Below are 10,036 nucleotides of genomic sequence, written 5' to 3'. Positions count from 1 at the left end.
CTGTTATTGTTTGCACCTGCCTGGCAACCATAAATTAGACAGTCTGCGTCCAATAATCATTACGACCGGATATTACTATTGACCTAGAAGGCCACGGTCTAAATTAGTAATTTCGTTTGCAATTAATCGATGAGCATCACCGCAAGCTCTAGAGTTCTGACTTTACTCCATAATTATACGTTCGGTGGTTTTCGGTAGGGAGTTGTGGTTTGATAATTACTGCCAGAAGGACGTCACACTATGGTTTCATTAAATGAACTAAGATCATCTATGAGTAACCATGGATATCAAATAGTGATTCCTGAAGGGCTAGATCAGTGACTACACCATCTAGCTAAAACCACCACCGGAAATGCGTCACGTTTGTTTACACGAGAAAGCTCATCGGCCGACACGCCTAGGGAGTGCCGACAATTAAGGGGACTATAAAAACGCCCGGCGCCTTGAGAAAACTGTCTCTTTTTGTCGAATCGTTAAAGTTATATTTAAATAGTCAACCAACACCGCTAGTTTCGTTTTACCATTGTTTCCTAAATTTCCCGAGTTTCATTTCCGAGTCCAAACCAACTAAAAGTACACAACGCATTGAAGTCCTAATTTGAAAGCACTGACTACCGGAGCAAGTTTAACTCATTAATCTGGTAGTTACACCTGACTGCATGAATTATACTTCTTTTTGTAAATCAGATACAAGCCACTTTCCATCTATTCATTACTTCCGATACAGTAACCCAAATGATGGAATACAAATTAAAATAACAATCAAATTATATGAAATAATATGAGGGCATTTAAGTTTCAACCAATCCGACAACCAACTATGCTGTCATAATCAGTTTCTGTATTATATGCCATGATTTGAGGATATAGTGTAAAAACCAATCCGAGGCCGATGATAATAATACGACATTCTTGCTCGTTGCGAAGCTAATTTTCAGTCTTTTGATATTTTGTAATGCTTTAACGAAAACGCTTTTATATTTCAATTTTCAAAGTGAATGTTATTTATAAAGAAGTACACAGAAGTTCCGAATCTCAAAATGTCAAACTTTAAATATTATACGTTCTGCAGATATCGCCAGTCTTGTAATTGGCTCTTAAAAATTGACTGATATTCAAAATATCCAATATAATGTAACTCATTTTTTGTTTTTAAATAATAGTCCTTTTATCCTAATAACACAATGTCAGCTGTCGTCGGCGACCATTTGTTCAGAAGATAATCACGTTTCTTGGCTGCCACTCTTTGTAACTTCGTAACCTGGATAAAAAGGTGGATTAATTGTGGTTTATCTGATTCTGTTCTATCCGCGATTGTTTTATATCAAGACAAGGTGGACACTGAGGTTGATCCAGCGACCAATCAAATATGGAGGGCAAGAGCCAAGAGGAAGCAAATGTAAGTAATATTGACAAACCAGTTGTGTCGCTGTCCACTGTCCAGTGTCTTTGCTGCGTGGATTTATCTTGTCGACACAGCGGTTCGTGTCAAATTGACCACATTTGTGAACGCTGAGGAAGGGAATTCGGATTACAAATTTATAATAAGTACGGCTCTTTATAAAGATATGATTTAGTAAAAGTAATTGCTGAATCATTAACACAATGAAAATGTGCATTGTATTGTAGATTGTATTTAACTGCAGTCAATGAATAAAAAAGTCTGGTTCGTAGCTGAAACTTTTTCCGCCACAGTAAATGTTTTTAAATCGGATAGAATATTTAAAGGGGAAGCCAAGGGGTATTTTTGGGTACTTTGGGGGATTTCATTCTGGGGGATTTCGAAGGCGTTCATAGGCTATCGCTATCCATTATCGGTATGAAATCTTTTATCTAGATAAACAGATAAAGATTTAGGTTTTATCTAGACAAAACCGATCATTTTTCTGCTGAAGGCTAAAGCCAAAATGTTATCCAAATTTCATAAAAAACTAATTGTCGACTTTAAACATTGTTTTACCAGTAATCTTGACAAATAAAAGTACCACTTCCTTTCTTTTGAAAATAGTAAAGCACCAGTTTTCTTCTCCCTAAGAAAAGTAGTGCACCATGACCATTTCTCCTCAAAACAATAGACCAACGGTTTCCTTCTCCCGAGAACATGAACAGTAGTGCACCAGTTCTCTTCAAAATAGTAGACCAACGGTTTCCTTCTCCCGAGAACAGTAGTGCACCAGTTCTCTTCAAAACAGTTAAGCATTAAATAATTCAGTAAACCGTTTCCTTATCCTGTGGATAACTTGGAGCAACAGATTCCTTCTCCTGGGAACAATGTTTCACGCCCAGAACACTTACGGAATACAATTGAGTGCCCTGCCGGTATTTTTGACTCTCGTTAACAGTAACATGCTCGTGCCCATGCCCGTCTCCAGAATGGTTACAATACAGTTCCATAGGTATACAAATGTAAATAAACCTCTTAAGCACACATCCAAATAAAATGACATCCAAGGAATGACATAAAGATCTCTTCTCTGTGGGGTAGTCAAACAATATGATGACCCTATTAAAGCTGAACGAATAACAACATAGTTGAAGGAATTACAACATGAGTTGGGTAGGGCAAAATGTCAAAGTTACACCCCTCTCATCCTGAGCTGTATTTTACTAAACTAACAGTCACACCCTGCTCCTGTTACACTAAGCTAACAGTTACACCCTAGCCCCCGTAATCTGTATTACACTAAACTAACAGTTACACCCCGGCCCCTGTGTTACAATAAGCTAACAGTAACACCCCGCCCCCTTTGTAACACTAAGCTAACAGTTACATCCTGCCCCCTGTGTTATACCAAGCTAACAGTTATCAGGTGTGCGCAGGATTTTTGATAGGGCAAAGCGCCGGCTCTGAGGTTACCGTTGCGAGCAGCCCCCGGAAAATTGTTCGACTGGATTATATACTAAACCAATAGGATATCAATACAGAAGGTTCAAAGCAGCAGTTGATTAGACAATTTGTTATTAGTAATATTTTGAATTTAAAACATTGGACAAATTAAAATTAAAGATAGCACGAGTTTTAAGTTATTCTGGATATCTCCAGTCTGAAAAGATGCCGTATGGCTTAGCGTACGCTTTTTGGTACTGGATCGTGATGTCCCATGATTCTGAAATAATGATGTTTTTTGACCCTTCTGATTAAGACTGAGGCTGATCCTCAGTGCTTTCCAATTATATTAATCTGCCTATCTCAAATCTCTTTTGAGCCTCATCATACCCACTCAACTATGAGGATTGGCTTCCTAGATTTAGGAGCAGCCAACCCATGGAAATTATATATGCACAAGGCCTAATTAATTCGAACCTACTATATTCGTTTAAAAATAAAACTTTTGCATCATGTCATTAACGCAAATGTTTGTGAAAATGTTTATAAAATTGTTTATAAAATTATTTTGTTGCTCTGTAGAAGGCAATTAAAAAAAATTCTGGGTCAGCATTTCAAAAAGAGCCAGGGGCGGGGGCCGGCGCGGGGGGCGATCGCCTACATCGCCACCCGCCTGCGAACCAGGCCTCCCACCCTCAAATTCCCTAAAATTCTAGGTTTTAAAGGTGGTTTTCTTGGTTTTCAAACCCTTAATTCAAGGTTTTCAGATAGCCATTTTCAAGGTTTTCAAGGTTTTTTAAGACGAATATGTATGTTTGCACTACGAAAACTTGTTAATTTTATCTATTTTCTCAAAACTAATGAATGAAATAATATAACCTGGACTAGGTTAGGATTGCTCAAAACATAAATGAGGGGACTGGTGGGGCAAAGGATATGATTTTAAGCAAGAAAACTGCCGGAGGCGAAATTTATAGTTGAAATTCAAGGTTTTCAAGCGTTTTTGTGAAAATCCAAGGTTTGCAAGGTTTTTGATTCAAAATATCAGAAATCAAGGTTCTCAAGGGTTTCAAGGTTGGCTGCTGCACACGCCCATGACAGTTACACCCCGGCATCTATGTTACAGTTAGCTAACAGTTTCACCCCGGCCCCTGTGTTTCAGATAGCTGTATGCAATGTCTCTCAATATTGATTTTATAGCTGTTCCTGATAGAATGATATCTATCAGGAGCTCCCATGGAAAATATTGTTCCTAGCCAAAGTTGCCCCATAAAGTTATCAGCTTTTCAAATAAAATAATCAAAAAAAGGCCTATTTTAAAATTTTGATGAGACATAATTTTTCTAAATGGTCCTTAGAACATATCCTGAAAGTTTCAAGGTGATTGCTCAAAAATGTAGGAGAAGATGGAATTTTAGTTTTCAAGGCGCGCTATTGAAAACCGCTTGCGCAATACAATTACATGTAATGAGCGATGACCTTTGACCGGTCATACCCTTGACTAGGAACAATAATTTTCCTTAGCAGCAATGATTCTAAACATTTCAATGCTCACGTTTGACTAATTAAGCTAATGATTGATCTGAAAAGAAACATATTGTATAAAGTAAAGTCACTGGTAAATTGAACAGCTAAGAGCGTAAAAATGGGGTTTGGCTAATTAACTCAACAACCAGAAGCCTGAGGACTTAAAAACCAAGCTCTACCCCACTAATAATCTGAATTTTGAACATCCAGTTACCCAAGTTTAGATTATATTCCTAACTATAATCAGCAGTAGAGTTATTTTCATTTTCTCTATTATCACCACAGGCTAGAGCATAATTTAAGTAGGTTTTGGTCTATTAAATCGACAGCCCAGCATGATGCCTGAGGAAGTTTAAACTAGGCTTTACCCCACTTAATATGATCATTTTACTACTCAATTTAAGCCCCTAACTTCAATCAGAAACCGAGTCATTTTGATTTTAAGTGCAGTGGTCGCAACATGCATCAAACTGCAGCATAATTTTGGGTAATTATGAGGACCTTTTTCACAGATGATTTCCAATGCCCATTAAGGCATTCCCAATAATACCCCTTGGCTTCACCCATAGTTCTAACCATATAATGGCCAAACCATATGTTCTAACATAATTATTTTAATGACAAACCTTAGTTGATTTCATCTTTCAATCCGAATTGAAGCTTGACAGGATATTCCGCCTTTTTTCTGCTGCTGAAATTCTTGTCTACTCCTTCGAAGTTGCAAAGCGTGTATATGTCACTTTGTGTCTAAAGTTCCTGGTCCCTGAAGGATTTTGATTGAGCAGCAGTTAAATACGAATTTTTTAGAATCTAAAGTCCAAATGTATTCACAGATAATTAAGAAAACAGAATTACAAGTAAAAAGCAGTTATTTAGACCTTTATGAAGCTGTGAATGTTGTGCAATACATCTTTGTGATGTTCTTATCATAATCTCCATTCTAACACTCCTCAGCATATCAACTCTTTCAACCTGAACAGAAATGTAAAATAAAAAGCTTTTTCGTGGCACACCTGTGCATTTTGAGTTTTGTGCCACAATATTATAAAAGTTAAAATTATTATTTATATTTCATATGTAACAATCAAAGCGAGATATTACTTTTAGGTAATTAGTGGTTATCCTCCCAAAAGGATTCTCACCAGTATATAATTTGAATAATCAAATTGAATAATCAAATCTGAAATCAAACAACAAAATACCTTTCTTTTACAGAGCAAATGTGTGACTTTCGTGGTGAATCATATGAAAACTTTCCCAAGTCTGCTATCCTTGTTACCAACTGACCATATCATAGCATAGACAACCGTATGAAACATCCTAGATTATTGTAGTTTGAGAAGTCAAAACATGAATAATTAGCTCACACCTCTGAAGAGGCAATGAAGGAATAAGAATATCACGCATCGAATGGACCAAAGTGCATCAACTTTATATCAAAAGTGTATCAAAGTATCAACTTACTGCCACAAGAATACCACTGCAAACGATACAGTAGTTCTTTACAAAAAATTCGTTTTTCGATAGAAGGTAATTCTTGGCAGACGACATTGCAAAACTAGACAAGAAAACCAAAACTTTCATGATAACTACTATTTACTGGCCAGTCTGAACTAACAAAATAGTCTGAACTAACAAAATAAACCTCGCTGGTCGATTAGGAGGATGAGAGAGACAACAATAACATGCACCTGAAAAAAACAGCAGGTTTGTGGCAGGTATAATGAGTGGCGAGAAGGTTAGCGCTCGATTCATAGGTGATTTTAAATTATATTATAGTTGGTGAGCCGCGCGCCAAATGAAAAAAAATTTCATAAATGATAAATCCAAAATCTAAATTTAGTTATATTCATAAGTCATTTGAAAATACCAAATACTGTCACAGAGTACAGAGTATTAGAAATAAAATTAAACAAACAAATTGAAATTTGTACTTAACCCAAGTACAACGGAAATCATTTTAAAATCATTTAAACTAAACTTTTGATTTTTGAGCCTGCAGCTTACTTTATTAACTTAAAATAAATTTAAATGCTAAACAATTTTTCGCGGCGGTCATTTAAGATAAATTCGAAATTTTTAATCTAAAATAAGCCCCCCCCCCCCCCCCCCCCTATTGTTTAGGAAGTTGACAGACATAATAAAAATCACATAAACATAGTGCCAAAAATGAAAAATAATTTAGCAAATCTCACTGCCGCGCGCAGTGTTGTGACCCCTCTTCGTCGTATTTTACAAATATTTGGACGTTGGCAATTTAGTAGAGGCTCTTACGGGCAAATAAGGCACTCTTCTGCTGGAGCCCCTAGGCTCCTGGGATGATTGTTTTATGGACTAGTAAGTAGTGCCGCATCGATAGCCGATCTCAGATGCCACTATGGAGGCTGTATAGCCATGTGCTGACGGTTATTTGCTTTTTTCCGCGCACCTCGCTAAATCACAAAATACCCGCTCGAATTTGATTTCAAAATATTCACAAAACTCCTAGATACCTACTTGACGATATTACGTAGCCAGATTTACCTCTGTTGCCTATCTCTTGGTGTTATGACTATTCAAAGTTTCAGATTATCACGTGACACATTATGTCACAGTAAATGCGCGCAAGAAAAACTTTCACACATATTTTTGATTCGGCGCAAGCGCGTTCCGCACAATTACTACAAAAAGAACCAGGGTTTTTCCCGACGAGTAATACTACTATACGTAATTTATTACTATGTGTGATACGAATGGTAACGGAACTTGTATCATAAGAAACAGTGATTTAAAAACAAGCTGCTATGATAAATGTTGCTATAAATCAGTAAGCACTACCTCGATGTAAGCATATTAGGGGTCGTTCACATAATACGGAATCACCGAGAGGGGGGGGGGGGGGGGGGTCAAATTAAATGTTGTTCAGGACGTGATTACGTAATATGTCAACGATCCTGTAAGAACATTACATTAGCCGTTACATAACATACATTGAGTTTTACGGGGCTAAATTTGAACTTTAACAAGTTCTCTGTTTGTTCTGGTGTTAGTTGGCATAACAAATACACCATTTGCAGCTTTAAATGTGACAGTGATCAGTGACGGGGAAGATGTAAAATAACATTTAGTCCGCCGCATTTCCCTAACACCCAGTTTGGAATTTGGATCTTATGTCATGGTCAGTGTAATAAATTCCAACGAATCTTTAGACTAATATCCACCAGGTTCTGAAAATAGCACTTTCAGCTGCTTTTAAAAATAAGCTATTTCTAATTTTCGATCTGACTGTAACTTCGTCGATTAGGCGAGGTTTTACAAGATAAAAAACTTTCATATGCCCCGTTTTAAACATCAAACTGTATTTTAATGTAATTAACAATGTAATAAAAACCATTTGTTTAATCAGAACTAAAAATGTCATAGCTGAAATCGATGGATCAGTCTGATAAAAGTTGAAACTAGTATAACGTGCTTCAAACCCCGGGTTGACACTTGGCCGTAAATCTGTGTTTGACATCTAGAGTTCTAAAGCTTACACACAAGAATTTTAGCAAACGCAATGTATTAAGAGAATACAACGTCAGAGAATTAAATTACAAAGAATACAAAAGTAATGTCCACAATCATTGATATAAACAAGATGGATGTTGACGTCTTATTCGCTGAAGGTACTTTTGCAGAGTATAGCTGTGAAGTAAGCTTAATTCCTATATCCTTCCCTAGACCGTCCTCCAATCTGAAGTTATACAATTGTTATGCAATCTGAATTCTGAAGTTGTAGCAATTCGACTTCTAAACACCTTTCCTTTCTGTCAATATTTCAACAGCAGGAAAATTCTGTGATATAATAGTATGAAACACTCAGAATTGTAACCACAAGTCTATATTTATGAAAAGAATCTAGACTTGTGGTTAAAATTCTGAGTCTCTTTCTGTCCTCTGAAGCATGTCGGTACCACATGACCTCACCTATTATGTTTTAAAGACCCGAGGGCCACACTAAAGGGCTTTGAAACCGGTTTATTGAATACAATATAATATAAAAATAAATAAAACTGCAATCGTAACATTCATGTCGATACTAACTGAAATGATATAATCTGTAGTTAAAATAATAATACTGTCACTTAATTAAGATATATGATATAGGTAATAAAATAAATATCTCTTTTATTTCCACACTAATTCTCACACCAAGCTTTAATTCACACACCAAAACTTTAAATTTTATCAGATTACAAATGTCCTAATATATACGTCTCTTATCTTTAGTTAAAAAGTCAGGGGTGCAGCCGTTGTACTTCAATTAAAATAATTGATCACGCCGGATCACGATGTTATTTTATCAAAATCAGCTAGCCGTTTAGAATTGATTGCTGAGCTCTGTGCAGGCTGTGTGTGGTACTGTGTAGTGGGTGTGTGTGTCTGAAGTGAGCGGTAACAGTCCTTGCGAGTGGTTGTTATTATGATGCGCTGAGATCAAGTTGATGATATATTATGTGATTGTGCGTGTTGTGCTGATAAGGCTTTGATTGAGCGATGTTACAGTTTTTGAAAATAAACACATTGCACGAGCACATAAAAGTGTTTTATAAACATTACAGTAATGTGTATCTTTTTTCGCTCTTGTGAGTGGGTCCATCATATTTCATTTTTGGGGACGAAGTGAGAGTCTCCTACAATCAAATATTAGCATATCGCATTGCACTGGATGATATCAGAGTTGAAGTATTAAATCAGATTTCGGAGCGTACAGACTACAGGGTGTTCAAAAATATTGCAAGGATATACTTTTGAATAACTCTTTATCCACTAGGATTGCCGACTAGGATCAGCTACTACAAAAGTAAACTGCAGTTTAGACAAATGACTTGTCTAAACTTGATTTTGTGAAAAGTTATTGGTAGTTCTAAGGTTTAATGGCTAATTTTGAGTTATATTTTTCTCGAAGAAATATGGGCAATTTATTCCATGGTCCTATATGGCTGATGGCACACCAAACCATAACTTTTTCCTTGGAATTTACTTTGGAAAGACCTGCATAAACAGTGAGCTAGTGAATTGACGATGATTAAAATTGTGAAACAGTACCAAGGATTAATTAGGTAAATCACCCAAATTTGCCTCGGTTGCTAGGGCACTGATTGTGGTTGCTATGGGGCCATGGCAACGTGTTATCGAGTTATAAGACCTTGATTTTAGAATTTAATCCCACCAAACCTGCATAATATCGAAGATCCCCTGCAGTACTTTAAAGTAATGCTTACGACGTTTGTGAAATCATTCTTAATTGTGAATAATGGAAAAATCAAATAAATGGAATGGAAAATGGTTTCAAAAAGTCGAAAAATGTGACTAAAATTGTTGTAGACTAAAAATTTTCAAAATTATGGTAACCAAATTTATTGTCAACCAAATTTATTGGCATTAAGGTAATAGGAGCACAAGGCTCAGTCTGTTCAATAATAAAAAATACTGACAATAAATCATTGCTTCTAAGTTGGTTGTAATTGTGGAGGAAAGCTTGAAGGTACACAATTAAGAATAACTAATATTAACTAACCAGGTTACAAGTAAGACAGTCAGTTTGTTGCAGAGGTACATCAGTCACAGTCATAGTGTGAACTAAAGCATCTGGCTCTGGTGTCCATCACACTTGTCCACCGACCACTGTAGATTGTAGCACCGCTTCAAATCATCTCC

At 36.4% G+C, this 10,036-nt stretch overlaps 2 long non-coding RNA genes across 2 annotated transcripts; both read right to left on the bottom strand.

The window, feature by feature from the left end:
• Positions 1–1,436: 1,436 nt before the first annotated feature.
• Positions 1,437–5,808, bottom strand: LOC134817280 (uncharacterized). Its single transcript, XR_010160510.1, has 4 exons — positions 5,557–5,808; positions 5,233–5,326; positions 4,981–5,117; positions 1,437–1,512 (listed from the first exon to the last, which is right to left on the bottom strand). It is a non-coding gene; the product is annotated as an uncharacterized LOC134817280 (long non-coding RNA).
• A 1,940-nt stretch (positions 5,809–7,748) lies between these two features.
• On the bottom strand, positions 7,749–10,036 carry LOC134817277 (uncharacterized). The gene is made up of 2 exons (XR_010160508.1): positions 9,897–10,036; positions 7,749–8,069 (listed from the first exon to the last, which is right to left on the bottom strand). It is a non-coding gene; the product is annotated as an uncharacterized LOC134817277 (long non-coding RNA).

This window comes from Bolinopsis microptera, chromosome 6, assembly GCF_026151205.1.
Source record: "Bolinopsis microptera isolate Bmic1 chromosome 6, MBARI_Bmic_1.0, whole genome shotgun sequence".
Taxonomy (NCBI): domain Eukaryota; kingdom Metazoa; phylum Ctenophora; class Tentaculata; order Lobata; family Bolinopsidae; genus Bolinopsis; species Bolinopsis microptera.
The sequence above is the reverse complement of the archived record's forward strand: the minus strand, read 5'-3'. Positions and strand labels throughout refer to the sequence as shown.